Source organism: Leucoraja erinacea, chromosome 37 (genome assembly GCF_028641065.1).
Source record: "Leucoraja erinacea ecotype New England chromosome 37, Leri_hhj_1, whole genome shotgun sequence".
Lineage (NCBI taxonomy): Eukaryota > Metazoa > Chordata > Chondrichthyes > Rajiformes > Rajidae > Leucoraja > Leucoraja erinaceus.
The window spans coordinates 2,767,715-2,789,726 of NC_073413.1; the positions used below are offsets into that span (position 1 = coordinate 2,767,715).

A 22,012-nucleotide genomic window follows, 5' to 3' on the forward strand; every position below is an offset into this window, starting at 1 on the left:
TCTTAAATCCATCCAGTGACTTGGCCTCCACTGCCCTCTGTGGCAGGGAATTCCACAAATTCACAACTCTCTGGGTGAAAATGTTTTTTTTCACCTCAGTCTTCCCTTTATGCTAAGACTGTGGCCCCTGGTTCTGGACTCGCCCAACATTGGGAACATTTTTCCTGCATCTAGCTTGTCCAGTCCTTTTATAATTTTATTCGTTTCTATAAGATCTCCCCCCCCTCATCTTTGTAAACTCCAGTGAATACAAGCCTAGCCTTTTCCTCTGGGAATTCTCAAGCTGCTTTTCCTCAAAATTGTGCCATGAATTCATGTCCAGCTGATAATTCCTCAATCCAAAGATGGCCTCCATCTGGTAAACTCCCTCAGTATAGCACCAAAGTGTGGGCCTTGAATTTGCAGTTAAGTTTGTAGAGTGCGACCTTCCAATTTAGAGACCACCTATTGCATTGCCACTTATTGGGGGGTGGATGATTGCAACCTCCATGTGGTCCGCCCTGTTTCGACTAATGCAATCAACTCGACGTGCACAAACAGAAGAACAAATAGAACAAGTTGTCCTACAACTTTAGGCTGTGCACGCCACACGAAAGAAGAAGAAGAAATCATTTATTGGGACACAAGAGTGTATTTTCTCATGATTGTTGAAGACCATGTAGAAGGAGGCCATTTGGATCATCAAATATACTTAGGCTCTTCATACAAACTCATACTTTGCTTATTTTTTTGTTATTTTCTATCCTGTGCCCATTAACACCCCATGGATTTTTGCACTAGTCATCTACACAAGTGGTGATTTATAGTAAGCAATTAATCTACCCCCAGCACATCACTGAGATGTAGGAGCACCCGGGAGAACATGCAAACTCAATATACACAGCTCTGGAGGTCAGGATCGAAGCTGCATCACCAGAGCTTGTTCTTTGTCTTTTTCCTTAATTTATGTTTGGTTTTTATCACTTTACATGTTTATTCAGTGATATCCACCACAACGGGCGCCGGGGCGAAGGCTGCCCTGCCGGCAGTCTGTGCGTTTTTTCATTCTTTTTGTTATTTTTTAGTGTGTTAAAAGTTTGTTTTAATGTTCTTTGGTTTGTTTTATGTGGGGGAGGGAGGAGGGGATCGGGGGAAACTTTTTTTTCAAGCGCTTACCTTCCCGGAGATGTGATTCATTTTCGGATCACATTCTGACTGTCGTGAGCCCCACCGCAGGGCGTGGACTTAACATAGGAGCTGATCCCTTGCCTGGGATCGCTCCCACCGCGCCCACTGCGGAATCAACATCAAGGGCTCGCAGTCTTGGGTGAGGCCGAGTCGGGAGCTCCAACGTCGCGGAAGGTTCGACCAGCCCCGATGCGTGGTTCGATCGCCCGGCGCGGGGGAGCTGACATCCCCCCCGATGCGGGAGCTGATCGCATCGACGCGGAGGGGCCGAACGAACGCCGTCAAGATCGTCCCGTCAACGGGGGCTCGAGGCCCACGGCCGAGGAAGAGACTTGAACCTTATTTCGCCTTCCATCACAGTGAGGAATGTGTAGGAGTCACTGTGGTGGATGTTCATGTTAAAATGTGTTTTTGAGTGATCTGTTGCTTTTAATTGTATGACTGACCTGGCGAATGAAATTCCTCGTATGTTGCGAAACATACTTGCCGAATAAAGTGTGATTCTGATTCTGATTCTAATTAGTTCCATCTTGTTTTTAATGAAATATTTTTCCAGCTCTTGCTCAACTATCCCATGTCTGTTTTATTTTTCTACGAACTGTTTTACTTCATCTTATCATCTCTACAACCAGATATTTTTCATCATTAGTTTTATTTTTGCTTTCTTTAATTATTATCTTAAATATTATCGTGCTACGATAATTGTCGACTGCTTGTCCCCTGCCTTAACTGAGTGACCATTAACTGAGTTCTTCAATTCAATAAAACACTTTTAACCAAACTCTTCTGTTCAATTGTTGGTTACACAAAAATGCTGGAGAAACTCAGCGGGTGCAGCAGCATCTATGGAGCGAAGGAAATAGGCAACGTTTCAGGCCGAAACCCTTCTTCAGACTGATCGGGGGCGGGGGTGGGTGGGGACAAGAAAGGGAAAAGCAGGAGGAGCCTGAAGGCTGGGGGATGGGAGGAGACAGCAGGGGAGCTGAAGAAGGGGAGGAGACAGAAAGGAGTAACAAAATTGGGAGAATTCGATGTTCATGCCCCCGGGGTGCAGACTCCCCAAACGGAATATGAGGTGCTGTTCCTCCAATTTCCGGTGCTGCTCGCTGTGGCCATGGAGGAGACCCAGGACAGAGAGGTCGGAGACGGAGTGGGAGGGGGAGTTGAAGTGCTGAGCCACCGGGAGGTCAGCTTGGTTATTGCGGACCGAGCGGAGGTGTTCGGCGAACACCTTCTGTTCAATTTCCTTGTTAAGAAAGGACTCCTTCTTTCATCGGTCCAAAGAAGGGCCCCAACCCAAACCTTTAACTGTCCATCACCCCCTACAGATGCTGCCTGACCCGCTGAGATTCTCCAGCGCAATTTTTTGCTCAAGATTCCAGAATCTGCAGCCTCTCTTGTGCTCTTTTGATCGACACAAAATGCTGGAGTAATTCAGCAGGTCAGACAGCATCTCTGGAGAAGAAGGATGGATGGCATTTTGGGTCGGGACCCTTCTTCAGACTTTTCTTTGTTTCTTCATTTTATCCTTTAAATCTTTGCTCCCTTTTACTATACACTACTTTCCCTTGCCAGTTTGTCTGCGGTTAGTTGCATTCTCCTACGATTGTTCCTCCCTGTCCATTGTTCATTTCATGGATTTTACTAAATAATATCTTCCTCCACTTTCACTGCTAGATGATTTGCAGTAAGCACTCCTCATAAGATTAATCCCCTTACGAACCACTCGAGTTTTATTGACTGATTGTGGCTGTCCGAATGCACATTTTGACATCACCTTATCCAAGATAAGGCGATTTATTTTAGTCAATCTCAGGGGAAAATGTTTGCAAGATACCCTGAAGAAAACAATGTTGCGACACTGTAGGTCTCATTGCTTGAGATAATTGCCTGCAGACTGCATTAGTAACACAGCCACAAAGCTATTAAGCTTGGAGCAACTCAATCTTTTGGATTAATCTCATGCTGCTTGCTATACCGAGGAGGTGTTAGAAAGTACTTTGGCCAATAGGGACTGGTTCTTTGGACTTTGTGTACACTGATTTTAATAGACCATTTATTCCTTGGAATTTGGAACTTCTATTGGGAGCCAGATGGGAATGGTTCCATGTGGTGAAATAAATATGAAAAGGCAGAGATTATTTGCTGCTGTGATACAGTATACGATCATTAGAGGGTTTACTGGGACTCTGCAGCGATTCAATGACACAAGGAAGTATGCAAATGTACCTAAGATGTTGGACAGATGCAAAGAGCAATAATAATAATAATAATATTAATAATAATCATAATAATATTATTAATAATAATAATAAATGTATTTGTATAGCACGTTTAAAAACAACTCACGTTGACCAAAGTGTTTCACATCAGTGCAGGTACTAATGTGAAACATACAACGGTAGACAGACCTAACAATACATACATAAGCTGTTTACAGCACCCCCTCAGAGGGGCTCAAAAACGCTAGGGAGTAGAAATAGGTTTTGAGTCGTGACTTAAAGAAGTTGATGGTGGGGCCCGTTCTCTAGAGGAGCGGGATGCTTCAGATTCAGATTCAGATTCAATTTTAATTGTCATTGTCAGTGTACAGTACAGAGACAACAAAATGCATTTAGCATCTCCCTGGAAGAGCGACATAGCACATGATTTGAATAAATAATAAGAAGTGTCCGGGGGGGGTGGTGATTGGCAGTCACCGAGGTACTTTGTTGAGTAGAGTGACAGCCACCGGGAAGAAGCTGTTCCTCGACCTGCTGGTTCGGCAACGGAGAGACCTGTAGCGCCTCCCGGATGGTAGGAGGGTAAACAGTCCATGGTTGGGGTGAGAGCAGTCCTTGGCGATGCTGAGCGCCCTCCGCAGACAACGCTTGCTTTGGACAGACTCAATGGAGGGGAGCGAGGAACCGGTGATGCGTTGGGCAATTTTCACCACCCTCTGCAATGCCTTCCGGTCGGAGACAGAGCAGTTGCCATACCATACTGTGATGCAGTTGGTAAGGATGCTCTCGATGGTGCAGCGGTTCCACAGTTTAGGTGCTGCATACTGTACACTTACCTTGATTTGTGTTGTTTCCTGGACTCGAGGAAGAAAAGTCAATGCGGCCAACCTGGCCTAAGATGGACACAAAAAGCTGGAGTAACTCAGCGGGTCAGACAGCATCTCCGGAGAAAAGGAATAGATGACGTTTCGGGTGGAGACCCTTCTTCAGACTACGTGAATTGGCATTGTTAGTGGTGCATAGTGGGTGAACTCACATAAATACAAATGTGATTTGGGGTAATTCTGTTGGCTATTAATTACCTGAGGGAACTACCTTAGCGAGCTGCCAAGTGTCAGAATAAGATATGTGGGGAACTCATAACTCAAAGCACATATGTTTGAGTGACTCAGCAGGTCATAGAAACATAGAAATTAGGTGCAGGAGTAGGCCATTGGGCCCTTCGAGCCTGCACCACCATTCAATATGATCATGGCTGATCATCCAACTCAGTATCCCGTACCTGCCTTCTCTCCATACCCCCTGATCCCTTTAGCCACAAGGGCCACATCTAACTCCCTCTTAAATATAGCCAATGAACTGGCCTCAACTACCTTCTGTGGCAGAGAATTCCACAGATTCACCACCCTCAGGTCAGGTAGCTCTCTGGAGAAAATGGAGAGGTGACATTTTGGGTTGAGACCCTTCTTCAGGGTCCTGACCGAAAACGTCAACAATCCAGATTGTCCAGAGATGCTGCCTGACTTGCTGAGTTACTCCAGCATTTGGTCTATTTTTACTACAAACCAGCATCTGCAGTTTGTTTTTATTCCATTTCAGCACATATGTTTAACACGGAATATGATAACAGAAAGCAAGTGGCATTGCATATTAAAGACTAGTTAATGAGTTGATGTTTTGCAAATATTATTTTTGAGTTTGAGTATTTACTGTGACAACAAATCTACAAGATAGACTCCCCTGATCCCGAACAATGTAATTAAATATTTGTACCTGCCCTGATGCACCCAGTAATTGGCGTCACCTGGTAACTTGTTTGCGGTGTGGCTAAGGTAGTGCAGAGAGTCCTGAATGTGAATTTTTACGCAGGTTAAATTTCTGGTCAGTGCTTCATGCTGCAGTTAATCACAGTGACCTTTGGTGAGGCACAGTGGTATGGGCGTGGGGGGCAGAATTGTATGGGAATTTGGAAATAACATTCACTACATTCACTGCTGAAGGTGAGCTCATACAGGAAGTGTGGTGTGTGCTTGTTCTTACCTCATACCATCAACATAAAAGTGGCTATGCAGGAACAGCCTATTCCACTTTCCCCATTGCTGTAAGTCAATTCAAGGTGTGGTCAGATGCAAACTTCCATAATAGGTGTTTTTAATGGATCATATTTCTGCACAACAAGAACCGAGTCAGTTTGCGGGTTTTCTATGGACAATTTGATGGATATGCAGACAATGCCCAGCTTATAATAATAATAATAATAATAATATATTTTATTGTCATTGCACATAAGCGCAACGAGATTTGGTATGCAGCGTCCATATGTCATAACTTAAATAACTAATAACATTTAGATTTAGATACCCCGAGAACATGGTTTGTAAATGGAACAGTAAAATAGTCAAAACAGCTCAAACAGACTAAAGTGCAGATGTGCTTCTTAAAATCGATTCTCCAGCATCTGCAGTTCCTTCTTAAAATCGATTCTCAGGCATCTGCAGTTCCTTCTTAAAATCGATTCTCAGGCATCTGCAGTTCCTTCTTAAAGCCTATTTCCTTCGCTCCATAGATGCTGCTGCACCCGCTGAGTTTCTCCAGCTTTTTTGTGTACCTTCGATTCTCCAGCATCTGCAGTTGCTTCTTAAACAAAGTGCAGATGTGTCTGTGCAACGTGACCATCCGAGGGAGACAGTCCAGGGGGGATGGGGGGCACTCAGCAGGGCCGGTTCAGAGCCGCTATAGCTCTGGGAATGAAGCTGTTCCTGAGTCTGGAGGTTCGGGCGTAGATGGCCTTGTAACGTCGTTATCAACATTGATGGAAGTAATAACCAAGAGGTTAAATCAGACTGTGGGAACAAATGAAATGAATAGTTTGCTCTCATGAACAATTTTGATGTATTAGGCACTTGAACACTTCCTTAATTCACTAATTATCTCATGTTCGGAGTAGGGTGATAGATGATGGGTTCCGAATTTCGATTCTCTTTGTTTTTCAGGATAAGTATTAACAGGATGTTCACAGGGAGTATTTCACAAATAACGTCGTTTGTCATCCTCTTACACAATTTTCTAACTCTGCATAATGAGTAAAACTACCAATTTTTACGGTCAGCTAAAAGCATAAGGTTCAATTGCAGATTCCCTATTGCAATTCCAATTGAGATTAACAGTTTTGCCTGATAAAATATCTTCAGTGAAATATTATTAAAACATCCCAAAATGCTTTATAGGGACGGGGTTCTTCACTCACGTGCTATAAATTGGGGGGAAATTCTGGGATGTCACTGGAAGTTACATCACCAAGGGTTAAGGGCCTGTCCCACTTGGACAACCTAATCCACAAATTTAGAAGACCCTTTATCCTGTATCTATACACTGTAGATGGCTTGATTGTAATCATGTAGTCTTTCCACTGACTGGATAGCACGCAACAAAAATATTTTTCACTGTAATAAACTAAACTGAACTAAATGTAGCGAGGTGCAAGGGTTGTTTGAAGAATTCCAGACCCCACTCTGTTATGGGTAAATGTTATAATAGCTAATGGCGGAGCAAATGAGAGAAAAGCACCATTATGGAGGAAATTGTGAAGATGGGTTGGGTTAAAACCATGGGGCATTTGTAAAACAAGACAAAGATCTTGAAATCAACGGATTGGGTGGGAATGATTGGCGAATTAATTTCAGGAAAGAAGGAATTCTGGGTGAGTTGTAAAATGTGGGATATCTTGGACGACAGATGGCACAATGGGCTAAGTGTTCGGCTGGCGACCGGAAGGTAGCCGGTTCGAATCCCGCTTGGAGTGCATACTGTCGTTGTGTCCTTGGGGCAAGACACTTCACCCACCTTTGCCTGTGTATAGTGTAATGTAATTATGTGAAGCACTTTGGGATCAATGCAAGTTGACTGAAAATGTGCTATATAAATAAGATTATTATTATTATTATTATATCAAAGACAGTTAGGAAATTGTTATGGATACTTTGGAGGAGGCATTTTTAATGACATATGAAGTCCAGTTTGCAGTTGAATACGTCAACATGGCTGGCACACATGCACTTAACCTTTTAATGATGGAATTAATGGCATCTGTGCAGTGGGCAGGTGCTATAGACCTGCACGGGAAGGTAGACGCTCCCCCCCCCCCCACGAGTCTCGGGTAGATGGGGCTCGTCAGCCTGGGAAGGCGGTCCATCTAGGAGAGAGAAAACTCTGTTTTAAAACCTCCGCTGCCTTGTGGCCATATCCAGTCATGGAAAAGGCTTCTGGAGTAAACCTCAAGAAAATCCGGAGCCCCTAAGGCAGTTCGTCGTTGTCTACAACCCCGCTCTGGCAGCTCCTGCGACGGCCCTGGTGCCAAACTGTAACAGCTCTGCTGTTCCTTTGGATCGATCAGCGACGTGGAGAGGGGGGGGGGGACGTGCTGCATGGGCAACAGCCTGTCCTCTATATGACATCGCCCAGGCTTGCATCCGACCACGCATCACCTGCAAACTAGGATGCATCACCCATGGTCAGCCATGACTGAGGTGGGGGCCTACTACTAATGGCAACATTTAATAAAATCATTGTTCAGCTAATCCGAAGAGACAACGCATTGAAACAATGTGCTTCCTGGTTTAAAGATGTTATGTTTTAAAACCAATATGGCAGTTTAGCTCCGTTAGTAACCTACTAATCTCTAAATTAAACCAAGTTCCTTTCTGGACTAATCCTCTAAAGCAATAATTAGAATGTACTTCTTTGTCACTGGCACTGAGACATACCTGCTGAGTTCAATACATTCCAAGGCGCCAGTCAAAAAGCAGGAAGTTGATTTGGCCTTTTTTTCTCTCACTAAACCGAACCAGGGAGTTACTGGTGCTTCGTCCCACTGCTGTTGCTGTATACAAATTGAATGTGACCATGAAGAACCCCCCCCCATATCAGATTCTTGCTCTGCACTGAATTAATTGCTGCAATGCTAAAGATGGGAGCGTTTATCTGAACGAGAAAATCAGCCAATTTTCTCACTCCTGGTCAGGCAAATCTAACCAAAGTGCCCAAAAAAAACCCTCTAGGGACCCTCAGCATAAGAGCAAGGGAATGCAATCATCAAATCAGTTTTGACAAAGGGCTCAGAACTGAAACATTGATCGTTCCTCCGTCGACAGATGCTATCTGACCTGTTGTCCTCACCAGCATATTCTGTTTTTGTTTAAGTCGTAGGGGGTGACAGTGATGATATCAGCACCAGACATCTCTAGCTCTACTGCGTGAATTCATGTGGTTGGTTGACACAGCTGAGATCCCCCTGCAGTCTTAAGGGCCTGTCCCACTTGGGCGACCTAATCCGCGAGTTCTGGCGAGTTTTCCCTCGACTCATACTCGCAGCATGGTCGACATGAGGTTGTAGGGGGCCTTCGTAACTCTCCTTCATGCTCGAGAGTGGTCTCCGCGTACTTGAGGCCTCAGCTAGGTCGCGGCCGTTTTTTCAATATGTTAAAAAATGCCCGCGGGTAAAAAAGGGTCGCCATGGAAAAAAATCGATACTTTTTTTACTCGTAGGTTTAGTCGTAGTAGGTCGTAGTAGGTCGGCATGTTAGTCGTAGGTAATCGAGGATAGTCGAAGGTAGTCGAAGATAGTCTTCATCACAGTCGAAGGGAGGTCGAAGGAGGTCGACTTCGCTCTCCACTATTCGGTGTCCAATTTTCCCGAAGTTAGTTGTAGCTAGTCTTCAACATAGTCGAAGGAGGTCTTCAACATGTCATTTTTTCCAAACTCTTCTAAACTCGCCAATTAGGTCGCCCAAGTGGGACAGCCCCTTTATAGCCTGTTCCCAGTCACTAGCTGAGAAACGAGTGTCTATTTAGGCAAGATACCAGAACCACTGTATATGCCAGGTGAGAGTGGAACTTGGGGTTAGGAAAGGGAAATGGCTATAAAAAGCTCATAAAAGGTTATTTTTTAATTACAGAAGTTAGAGCATTCCTCTTTCCTAACGTGTTTGGGCTTTATTTGCCCGTTACATATCAAAAAAAAAAAGTTGCAAGTTTCTTTTCAAATTTGTCTTTTTTTCCCTGTTGAAGTGGGATGCAGGGGATTTGTTGCAACATCTATGAACGGGCTGTTAAAGAAAATGGGGGTGAGGGGTCACTCCCTCCAACAAGCAATCAAGTCATTATCAAATTCTGCAGAAAAAAGCAGCAATTGGAGTTGGATCAAAAGGAAATACAACAATTGGGCTGCAAGATGAAGACAGGGGGGGTATGGAATTGAGGGGGGGTGTAACTGGAACGCCAGGTATCACCGTTGAGCCCTCTGGAGATGTTGTGGGCTTATCAATGAAACAGAGACAACGAAACGTCAAAGAAAGAGGGTGCCCATCTGTTAACCCCCGATGACGTACCTACCCTACCCTTCACCACTCCAATCGCACTGCAAATAGCAAGAGTGCTGAATTAATACAGGGATTGAAACATCAAGTCCTATTAGCTCTACTACTTCACTATGATTCAACAATTCTCTTTCCCTTTCTCATCAACAAGCCCTGAATCTGTTTTAGACACTACATTCTGGAGTAACTCAGCGGTAAAGGCAGTCAGTCACCCATTCCTTCTCTCCAGAGATGCTGCCTGTCCCGCTGGGTGACTGTAGCATTTTGAGCCTATCTTCGGTTTAAAGCAGCATCTGCAGTTCCTTCCGGCACACTGAATCTGTTTTCTTCCATTTATGGTCGGAAGACTGAGCAGTAGGTGCTGTGGTGGGAGGGACTGCGGTTTCCTATTGCACAACGTTTTTGTTCCTTTCGACAACCATTTCAGAGATCAACGTAGCTAACCTCTGACACAACATATTAGCAGGACTCTCCCAGACTGCTAAAGACAAACTGACACACTGACTGCATTCCTCGCATTCTTGTTCACACACAGCTGGAACCATGTGTTCTGAGTTCTCAGTTCTGCCCTGTCATTGGCTGCAGTATCACCTTCACAGTCCTTTCATTTAGGTTCATTTTTCCCTTTTTAGGACAGGAGGCTGAAATGGGTTGAACTGGTGCTGTTAGTCATTACCTTCAGCAGTGTTGCTGTGTGGGTGTGTCATCAATGATTAAACCTCATGCCCTTCAATAAAGCACTTAAAACAAGACTAGGATTTCTATACTAAGCAAAACGCAAACAAACAAACTGCAGATTCAGGAAATCTGAAATAAAATTATTTGGGATTTTATAACGTGGTAAAAATGTTCCAAAAGTACTTTACAATCAATGAGGTAAAGGTGACTGAGACACTCCCTCTGTTTAAATGATAAGGTGCTAGGTACTAAATGATAAGGTGGACGAAACCTTGCACCTTAAATCATAAGGTGCAAGGTTTCCCATCAGAACTGCTCCCTCCATCGACTCTTTTAAGTCAAGACTAAAGACTTGTCTAAGAAGGAACTGCAGATGCTGGAGAATCGAAGGTACACAAAAAAGCTGGAGAAACTTCAACTCCCCCTCCCACTCCGTCTCCGACCTCTCTGCCCTGGGTCTCCTCCATGGCCACAGCGAGCAACACCGGAAATTGGAGGAACAGCACCTCATATTCCGTTTGGGGAGTCTGCATCCTGGGGGCATGAACATCGAATTCTCCCAATTTTGTTAGTCCTTGCTGTCTCCTCCCCTTCCTCAGTCCCCCTGCTGTCTCCTCCCATCCCCCAGCCTTCGGGCTCCTCCTCCTTTTTCCTTTCTTGTCCCCGCCCCCGATCAGTCTGAAGAAGGGTTTCGGCCCGAAACGTTGCCTATTTCCAAAGACTTGTCTATACTCCCGAGCCTTTCCTGACGTCCTCTGAGTGAGGGCTACATGTATATATGTATGTAGTCTGTTTTGTTGTGCTATTCTTATAACAAATGTAAAGCACTTTGGCCAACGAGAGTTGTTTTTTAAATGTGCTATATAAATAAATGTGACTTGACTTGACTTGACTACTCAGAGTATTGCATGAGCAAAGTACCAGGAACTGGTGGAGATGTGCCAGGACAGCAGCTGGAAGACATACTATGAGCCCATAGAGGTGGGCTGTAGAGGCTTTGCAGGACGCTCACTCTGCAAAATCCTCAACCAGTTGGGCGTTACGGGCTGGCAAAGAAGATGCCATTCAATCGACTAGCGAAGCCGCAGAGAAAGCCACTAGGTGGCTTTGGATTAAGAAGGCCGATCCAATCCCGTGGACGGTTGCTGCTGGGACGCAAGTCGGGGCCTGATCAAGGTGTCTGATGTTGTGAGACCCGAAACACCCGATGACCCCAGGTCACATCACTGAGGATGCATCCCAGTGCATCTAGATGATGTATCTTTCACACAGTAGTTCAGATGGCTGGCCACGGGAATAGTGAGCTAAATGTGAAACTGATCCCAGGAAGGTAAATAATTGGGGAATTTAACATTGATTACGCAGTTCGGAGAATTATGCACCATTTCTTTGATCCCCTGGTGCACTTACGGGAAGCAATCAGAGTAAATGGTGCTGGCTTGAAGGGCTGAATGGCCTCCTCCTGCACCTATTGTCTATTGTCTATTGTCTAAATATCAAGGGGTTCTTCATTCTCACATGTTCAAGAAGGAAGAGAGGGCCAATACAAAATGTACCAAATCCAGGAAAACACTTACTGACGTCCACAGTGGGTCGATGTAGAGGAAAAACTCCAAGAAGTAAATAACCAGAAGGCCTCACTCTTTACCTTGGAAGCCTCCAAGGTAATTTTCCAATCCAGAGAATGCTTCATGGAGCAGGATAAGATGTACTCAAGTTTCCTCTTCCAAAAGAATTGTGGAGCAAGCTCTGTTATCAGCCACCTCGAAGAAGACGACAGCTCAGTCAGATCCTCGCAACCTAACCTGTGAAGGATCTATAGTGCTGGACTAACCAATTTGAAGGCCACAGACACTACATCTCCCTAAAGCTTCCTATCCTCTACCACAGAGGTTTTAGATTAAAACAGGCAGGAGAGTCTGGACCAACATTAATTCTTGATGAGCTGATAAGACTTGTCCCTTATGCCCCTGTCCCACTTAGGAAGCCTGAACGGAAACCTCTGGAGACTTTGCGCCCCACCCAAGGTTTCCGTGCGGTTCCCGGAGGTTGCAGGTGGTTGCAGGTAGTGGAAGCAGGTAGGGAGACTGACAAAAACCTCCGGGAACCGCACAGAAACCTTGGGTGGGGCGCAAATTCTCCAGAGGTTTCCGTTCAGGTTTCCTAAGTGGGACAGGGGCATGACTTCATGGCACGTAAAACTCCTGGAATTCCCCAGTCATTCTGGACGAGGAGAAAACTCTTGATATAATATTGCCCACGTGCTCTCCAAAATTGGGTTTTGGAGAGTCTAGCTCAATGGAGTGTAACAATTCCACATGCCCATGAGTTACTGCACTCTGAGGAACTGTTGTCTATGTGAGGCATTCAGTTCAGTCACCCCTAGGCCAGGATAGGTCAGACACTTAGAGCAGTACAGCACAGGAACAGGCCCTTCGGCCCACAATGTCCGTGCCGAACACGAGCCAGGTTAAACTAATCTCCTCCGCCTGCATATGATCCATATCCCTCTATCTGGTTTGCAGATGAACGAGCATCTGCAACTAATTCATGCTAGCCTCTAGGACCAGAGGCAATCGCAGCATAAGCAAAGTAATTTTTCTCTGGCAACGGGTCCAACCAATCTTTTGATTATTTAAAGATGCATGAATATGGTTCAGAAGAGCTGTGGCACGCAGTAAGAACTGGTTGGTGAGTGCAGCTGAAGTGAAGGAGAAACGGGAGTTGTGTCAACAGTGCGCTGTCTTGATTGTTGGAAAGCACAACATCAGGTGTGAGGTGTACTTGGTGTCACAATAAATGTGGTCCATCACTTATCTTTAATTTGCTATCATTAAATGGGTGTCAGAATATCAACCACCCCTCTTGAAATTTCGTTCCATAGAACGTAGCATAGCTTAGGTGACCAGAGTTGAAATTCTACAGCATGTGTTTTGGAAGTCTCAGAGAAGAAGGTTTGTAATTTAGACAGTAGTTGTGTTCTGAACTTTCAAATAACACCAAAACCTGTGCGGCCACCTAAACCCTTTTCCTTTTCAGAGATTAAAACAATTCAAATCTTTGAAGGCTGGGATAAATGTACCCAATGTGGTTCAAGATGTTCACCTATGTACAGTGGCGGACTGGCCAGGGTGTCAGCTTGCCCGATGGCAAGTGGGCCCCTGATGAAGTGGGCCCCCTATATCAAGTGGGCCTCTGACGAAGTGGGCCCCCTTTGTCTCCTGGCAACCAATATTTTTAGACCCAGTCCGCCACTGCCTTTGTATATGATTGCACTAACTTGTGCAAAGACTTTGGGCATAAAAACACCAAGTATTATCAGGTGTCAAAGTTCTATCTGTCTCTAAGAAGAAGGGTTTCGGCCCGAAACGTTGTCTATTTCCTTCACTCCATAAATGCTGCTGCACCTGCTGAGTTTCTCCAGCACTTTTGTCCACCTTCTATCTATCTCTCGTGTTAGAAACAATAGACAATAGGCGCAGGAGTAGGCCATTCGGCCCTTCGAGCCAGCACCACCATTCAATGCGATCATGGCTGATCACCCCCAATAAGTACCCCGTTCCTGCCTTCTCCCCATATCCCCTGACTCCGCTATTTTTAAGAGCCCTATCCAGCTCTCTCTTGAAAGCATCCAGAGAACCTGCCTCCACCGCACTCTGAGGCAGAGAATTCCACAGACTCACCACTCTCTGTGAGAAAAAGTGTTTCCTCGTCTCCGTTCTAAATGGCTTACTCCTTATTCTTAAACTGTGGCCCCTGGTTTTGGACTCCTCCAACATCGGGAACATGTTTCCTGCCTCTCGTGTGTCCAAACCCTTAACAATCTTAGATGTTTCAATGAGATAACCTCTCATCCTTCTAAACTCCAGAGTGTACAAGCCCAGCTGCTCCATTCTCTCAGTGTTGTGACAAATGGATCTAGTTAAAACCTCAAAATATTCTTTTCAACTGAACCACACTGTAACAATTGTCCCTTATTTATAAGGTTTATGTAGAAGCCACTCAGGCATCGGTTTGATTAGAATAACCTAAAAAAAACTGTGGGGAAAAAGAAAAATGCTGCATCATGTGATTCTTCAAGCAGTGTCAATGTCATTTTGCAGAATGACTCATCACCAGAGCTTTCAGACCAGCACCAAAGCTGAAAGCCTCATCAGGTCTAAACCAGAGACTCAATCCCACACATGAACATTGATGTAACACAGGACTCTGTGCTCAACGGACTGTTCCCTGAGACTTTCATTGAGACAAGCAGCAAAGATTGCCAGAGAACCAGTAACACGATAGAAGGTATGATGTGGTTTGCCCGAAATTTGTTGGCCGTCCAATGCAAAAATCGTCCACGAGTGAACGCTTCCATACTGCACATTCCAAAATCTGGGACTACGTTTTCAGATGCACAACGTTTGTTGTAGCAACTGTAAAGGATCTGTGGTGAAATGACGTCATTTAAAATCTTTAAAATGTGCCTTTGCACTTTGAGGAACCAAAGTACATTAATAAACACTCTCAAATTGGTTTGCTCAAGGAATGTATATGGAAGAAAATTAATTTTGTGACCAGAGTCTGACTCCTCTGAGTGCCTGACTCAGAGGGAAGAATGTTGCCACTTAACATATTGACATTAAATAATAGATAGACTTTGCCCAATGAAACTGGATTCATGTAACTATAAATTGAGATCAAAATCCAAATGATCTTTAAGTGTTCAATGTTATAACAATACAATACCATTTATTTGTCATTTGAACCTCACATCATTTCATTTATTTGTCATTTGAACCTCACATGAGGTTCAAACGAAATTTGGTTTCTGCAGTCATACAAGAAAAGAACCAAGACACACACCAACACAATTTCCACAAACTTCAATCACAGTGAATCTCCTCCTCACTGTGATGGAAGGCAAAGTCTTGTCTCTCCATTCTTCTCCCGATGTCAAAGTCAAAGCCCACGGCGGGCACTAGCAAGTCTGCGGCCATTTAAAGCCGCGCTGGGCGATGTAAGGCCCTGCCCCGGGTCTTGATGTTGGAGCCCCCGGCGGGCGTTAGCCAGTCCCCCGGCTGTTTAAGCTGCGCCGGGCGATGTAAGGCCCCGCTCCAGGTCACTTTCAACCCCGCATTGAATGTGTTCGCTCAGTAGGTGTTATTTGCTTTTTTTTTTTTTTTTAATAATATTTTTATTAGAAGCAAACACATATTATGGTAAAAACATTTCATGTATATCAGTCGTACACTATTAATATTATCAATTGTGGATTGATTCTGCTTCTAGTTTTTTTTTTATAGATAGGGAGTAAGAAAGAAAGAGAAAAAACCCCCACAAATGTCAAGATAAAAAAAGAATGGAATGATTTACTAATAAAACATCATTGGAGATGGGTTCGTAAATGATAAGGTATAACTTTTCATCTAATCCTGAGTTCAAGCTTCAGTCAGGTTCCCGTGCTGAACTGATCTACCCCTTCAACTAGTCAATGAATGGAGACCATATTCTAACAAAAAGTTCTTGTTTGACCATTAAGACAAGTCGGATTCTTTCCAGGTGTAGGGTCTCCGACATTTCCATAATCCACATTTTAAATTTGGGGGTTATAGGGCCTTTCCAAAATTTTAATATTAATTTCTTCCCAGTTATTATACTGTAGTCGAGAAAGTTTTTTTGGCTTGTTGTGAGTGTTAGACTTTGTTCTGATATTCCAAGTATTATTAGATCTGTTATTTCCTTTTTTCTAGGGCTGTTGATTTGCACTACTGTTTGCCTTAATATCTTTGTGATAAAGAAAAGCTGCAGGGGTTTTCCTCTCATTACAATGGGGTCTGCAATGGCCAATAATAGAGTCATACAGTGTGGAAACAGACCCATCGGCTCAACGTGCCCACACACCGACCAACATGTCACATCTACACTACTCCCACCTGCCTGCGTTTGGCTCATATCTCTCTAAACCTATCCTATCCATGCACCTGTCTAAATGTTTCTTAAACGTTGTGTGATGACTTAAATGGTGGCCTTTTCCTGAGTGGTTCTTTCCATTGATAGCAGCAAATGTCATTTAATTACCTCCTTCAGCATCAGCCTCAACCTTGCTGAGTCTTCCGTACTAATTTTCTTCCATATACATTCCTTGCTGTGCCCCAGGGACACAGTTGTGTGTTGCAGAATTACTCCACCAGGAGTTTTGGTGCGTATTTGTTAGTTGAATAACACCACAACTGTCCTACAAACCTTCCTTTATGCTACTTACAAAGTGTATCCTATGTTCAAATCTGGTGACCAAAGCTACACTAAACTCTATGCAACCATATATCAAGAGGGAACTACAAAGGGAGGTTGATATTTTGGCACCCATTTAATGATTGTAATCCAGGATCATTCATTACCTCCTATATGACAGCATGATATCATGATGTAGGTCTGTGAGCTCCTCCCCGCCAACTTCCCAAACGCAATTACACCTTCCCTCCCTACTTTGAAAGAAGAGGTGTGAAGGTATTTCCCAATTAGTAAAGGACGTACTTAGTGAAGGATGTACTTCTCCGTGGATCGTCACCTTGTTGTGGTGGAGAAGCTTGTGTGGACCTGAAATCCTGAGAGCGATGCCGTCTGGAGCTGTGCTCCATGTAGGGCCACCCATGGCGGTAAGGTCGAGGGGGAGGTCTCTGACAAAGAGCAATCCAACTAAGACCTCAACGGTGGAACAGGCGGAGGACGATGGCTGACCTTAGTGGAGCGTCACAACGGCTGGGAAGGCGGATGAAGGCTGCGGCAGAAAAGGGTCTCCGGTCGTCACTCCATGGACTCCATGCCACTGGATCCTGACCCAGATCTGTCGAGGACCGTGGGGTGGCTGTCTGTGCACCAGTCTCCCCACGTTAAACAAAGTCACGCACAGGAGCCCTCCATATAGGGAATAACACCCTGGAGACACCCATGGTCAGCCATGACCAAAGGGGGACCAAGAAAAGATGAAAAACCCAATTTTGCTCCTGGGTTAATGGTGAGGAGTTTAACTATAACTTATTGACAGCTCACTGAAGGAAGCACACACTCTAGAACTATGCACAAATAAACATTATCTACAGAAAATGCACAACGATGACTGGTGATTAATGTGAACTGTACTGACAGCTAATATCAACAAGGCTCGAGATTTATTGTTTTATGTCGAGTTCCGTTTTCTAAAAGGTCTGTTTTCTACCCGCCCAGCTAAAGTGTTCAAGGACAAACTTAAAGATGTAAAACCATGGATTGCATAGTCTTGAATGGAAATTGTAAATGTTGCAAAGTGAAAGAGTAACATTTCTGTTCCAGAAATGGTGCTTGCTCATTGTGTAAGCCAGCATACCTTTGCTCTCCGGCACACAATTAACATGCATAAGCTTGTGTTTAAGAAGGAACTGCAGATGCTGGAGAATCAAAGGTACACAAAAAAGCTGGAGAAATTCAGCGGGTGCAGCAGCATCCATGGAGCGAAGGAAATAGGCAATGCCTCGGGCCGAAACCCTCCCTCAGACATGCATAAGCTTGTTAGGTCAACAATAGTTACTTCACACAGAATATCATGCATATTGATTGTGTATTGAAATGTTAGGTAGAGACCTGGGAAATAATGTCATTGATTCAATATATTTGTGATGATTACAGTAATATAAATAATGCCCCTGTCCCACTTAGGAAACCTGAACGGAAACCTCTGGAGACTTTGCGCCCCACCCAAGGTTTCCGTGCGGTTCCCGGAGGTTTTTGTCAGTCTCCCTACTTGCTTCCACTACCTGCAACCTCCGGCAACCACCTGCAACCTCCGGGAACCGCACGGTAACCTTGGGTGGGGCGCAAAGTCTCCAGAGGTTTCCGTTCAGGTTTCCTAAGTGGGACAGGGGCATAAGAAAACAAGCAGATTTTTTTTTTAAAATGTGCATAAATCTTACCAATTATTTTCCAGAATTGGGAATAGTTCCCCATTTGATTCTCTCCCCATCTTTGTTTAACATATAAACATAGAAAATAGCGCAGGAGAAGGCCATTCAACCCTTCGAGCCATTCATTGTGATCATGGCTGATCGTCCCCTATCAATAACCCATGTCTGCCTTCTCCCCATATTCCTTGACTTCACTAGCCCCTAGAGCTCCATCTAACTCTCTCTTAAATCCATCCAGTGACTTGGCCTCCACTGCCCTCTGTGGCAGGGAATTCCATAAATTCACAACTCACTGGGTGAAAAAGTTTTTTCTCACCTCAGTCTTAAATGGCCTCCCCTTTATCCAATGTTGGGTGTGGGCCCTGGTTCAGGACACACCCCACATTGGGAACATTTTTCCTGCATCTAGCTTGTCCAGTCCTTTTATATTTTTAATATGTTTCTATAAGATTCCCTCCTCATCTTTCTAAACGCCAGTGAATATAAGCCCAGTCTTTTCAATCTTTCCTCATATGACAGTCCCGCCATCCCAGGGACCAATCTCGTTTAGATGGTGGGAATGTGATGGCAAAGCTACTGGCTCCCATTCAATACTTTATATGACAAATTAAGTTGTCACTACGGCCTGGCTATTCAGCTGCAAAGCAAGTGTACATCTGACCCTAACGCTGTCTTCTGCCAAGCCGCAGATAGTTTCCTGCTGTGATCCAAGAGTTGTTGACCTGTTAGTGCTCAGTCATCTTTGGAGCATTCCAAGATTTCATTTCTGGCCCTTACTCCTCCTTTCTACATACCATTTGTCAAGAACATCTTTTATAAATGAAGGCTCAACTTGCAAGTTTCTTCATGTCCCTTCCATTCACTCAACCTCATAATCATCAGACTACCTGCCTCACATAAGACAGGAACCTTTGCAACTGAGGCACCAGTAAGTTGAACACATTCATTTTCAATCAATCAATCAATCAATCAATGTTTTATTCGTCACTTGCACATAAAGTGCAAGTGAAATGAATTTGCCCACAGTGGTACAATGAAAAAGAACACACAAAAACACAATCAAAATGTAACACAAACATCCACCACAGCATTCATCACTGTGGTGGAAGGTACAAAAATTTGGCCAGTCCTCCTCCATTTCCCCCCGAGGTCGGGACCTCTTGAAGGATTTTTGCCATCAACTCAATTTCTTCTGTGGAAGATTAGTTAGGCAGAACTAGTATTTTCAATCGACACTGGGCCGAAGGGCCTGTTCTTGTTCTGTACTTTTCTCCGTTCTATGTATCAATCCCAGCATGGTCTTTCCTCATTTACCTTTAGAACCTAAATTCTCTTCAGCTTCCTCGAGTTCTCTAACTCTGGGCTCATACACATTATTTTGCTCCCCTACCTCCAGCGACAAAGTCTTTTGCCCACTTAGGTCTGTATACTGCAACTCCTTTCTTAAATACACACATTTTACAGTTGACCTTTTGTAAGTCTTTTCAAGAGATATCTCTTCAAACAAGGTACTGATCACGTTACTCATTTCACCCTGTAAAACCTCTGGCAAATTTTTCTCAATGTTAAAGGTAATGTGTAAACGCACTTTGCTATAATGAATAGTGCAGACCCAGTCTAAATGAAACATTAACTCTGTATTTCCCCTCCAGCATTCTCTATTTTTAGTTTGTGTGTCCAGCATCCGCAGGATCTTACTCTGATTATTACTCTACTGTGCTGCTACCTGATGAATGTCAATTCAGCAGAAACTTGAATCTTCTGTACAGCATACTTCTGGTTCCTGTGATTGTGTTGTTACAAACTCAACTCTCATATTCAGTGTTGAAGAAGGAACTGCAGATGCTGGAAAATCGAAGGTAGACAAAAGTGCTGGGGAAACTCAGCGGGTGAGGTAGCATCTCTAGATCGAAGGAAATAGGCAACGTTTCGGGCCAAAACCTTTCTTCAGACTGATTTAGGGTGGGAGTGGGGGGGGGGGGGGGGGGGGGGGGGGGGGGGGGGGGGAGGAAGAAGCAAGGAAGAGGATGAGCCAAAGGGCTGAGGGAGAGCTGAGAAGGGGAGGAGACAGCAAGGGCTACCGGAAATTGGAGAAATCAATGTTCAAGCCGCTGGGATTCAGACTGCCCAAGCGGAATATGAGGTGCTGCTCCTCCAGTTTCCGGTGGTGCTCGTTCTGGCCGTGGAGGAGGCCCTGGACAGAAAGGTCGGATTCGGAATGGGAGGGGGAGTTGAAGTGCTGAGCCACCGGGAGATCAGGTTGGTTAATGCGGACCGAGCGGAGGTGTTCGGCGAAACGTTCGCCAAGAGCTACCCTTGGTCTCACCAATGTAGATCAACTGACATCTAGAGCAGCGGATGCAATAGATGAGGTTGGAGGAGGTGCTGGTGCCTGGGTTTGTGTTGAATCAGCCTGACGGTTCACTGAGCAGCATCCATTTTGATGACCTCTAATCTTCATTTCTACTCAGTACTGAGAGACAATGTTGTGAGAGCAGGTCAGTCCCAGCATGGACGTGAAACTTGGAGAGTCACATTTGTTGGAAGAGGAGAAAAGCAGGACATATTAGTGAGAGAAAATCAACAGCTCGCAGCAAAATTCATACAGTAAATCACAGAGATTGTTGCTTGGAATCTCCATGGGGTCACCCCAGCACCAGGTCAACAGAATTCCTGGAACAACTACATAAATGGCTAAATATACAGCCTTTACACAATGTTTCTGGATTTTGTCAATGTCTTGTGAACTGTCAAGAGATTAAGGAAAAACATGCAGAAATTTACTGCTCATGAGGCCGAAGGCTAAGAATTAGCCGCTGAACTCCTGGAATCTGATGAGAATTTTCACATGCTCTTCTGGGAATTTCATGCATTAGATGGGGGGGAGTTTGGATTATTTTTTATTATTTTTATTTTATTGTTCTATTCCTGTTTTCCCCTATCCTTAATTTTATTGAGACATACTTCCTAACTTTTCTTTTGTCTTGCTTCTATACAGCATTCCTATTCATTTACTTCTCTCATCTCTGCACAAATATCAGTCATCCTTTTCCAAATGAATTTTGGAAAATTTTTAGTGAAATTTTATTTTAAACTACAGATGCCAGAAATCTGAAATAAAAAATAGCAAATGCTGGAAATACTCCGCAGATCAGTCAGCACCTGTGGGAAGAGAAATTATTCATGTTTTGGGTCAGGAAACTTCATTGTAGTGATAGTGAGTATTGTGTAGGACAGAATTACAGATGCTGGTTTTATACTGAAGATAGACACAAAATCAAGTAAAGTCAAGAGAGTTTATTGTCGTGTGTCCCTAACAGGACAATGAAATTCTTGCTTTGCTTCAGCCCAACAGAACATATTAGGCATTGACTACATAACAGATCAGTGTGTCCATATACCATTATATACGTAAATACACACATGAATAAATAAACGGATAAAGTGCAAATAACAGATAATGGGCTATTAATGTTCAGAGTTTTGTCGGAGCCAAGTTTAATAGCCTGATGGCTGTGGGGAAGTAGCTATTCCTGAACCTGGCCGTTGCAGTCTTCAGGCTCCTGTACCTTCTACCTGAAGGTAGCAGGGAGATGAGTGTGTGGCTAGGATGTGTGGGTCCTTGATGATATTGCCAGCCTTTCATGCC

General features: G+C 44.2%; 1 protein-coding gene across 1 annotated transcript in view; it reads right to left on the reverse strand.

Moving 5' to 3' along the window:
• txn2 (thioredoxin 2) overlaps window positions 1-5,246 on the reverse strand; it is a 49,035-nt gene extending 43,789 nt beyond the window's left edge. Inside the window, exon 1 of the mRNA XM_055663066.1 lies at window positions 5,163-5,246. The gene's annotated coding sequence lies outside the window, so the exon portion shown is untranslated. The remainder of the gene's footprint in view (window positions 1-5,162) is intronic.
• Window positions 5,247-22,012: the final 16,766 nt, after the last annotated feature.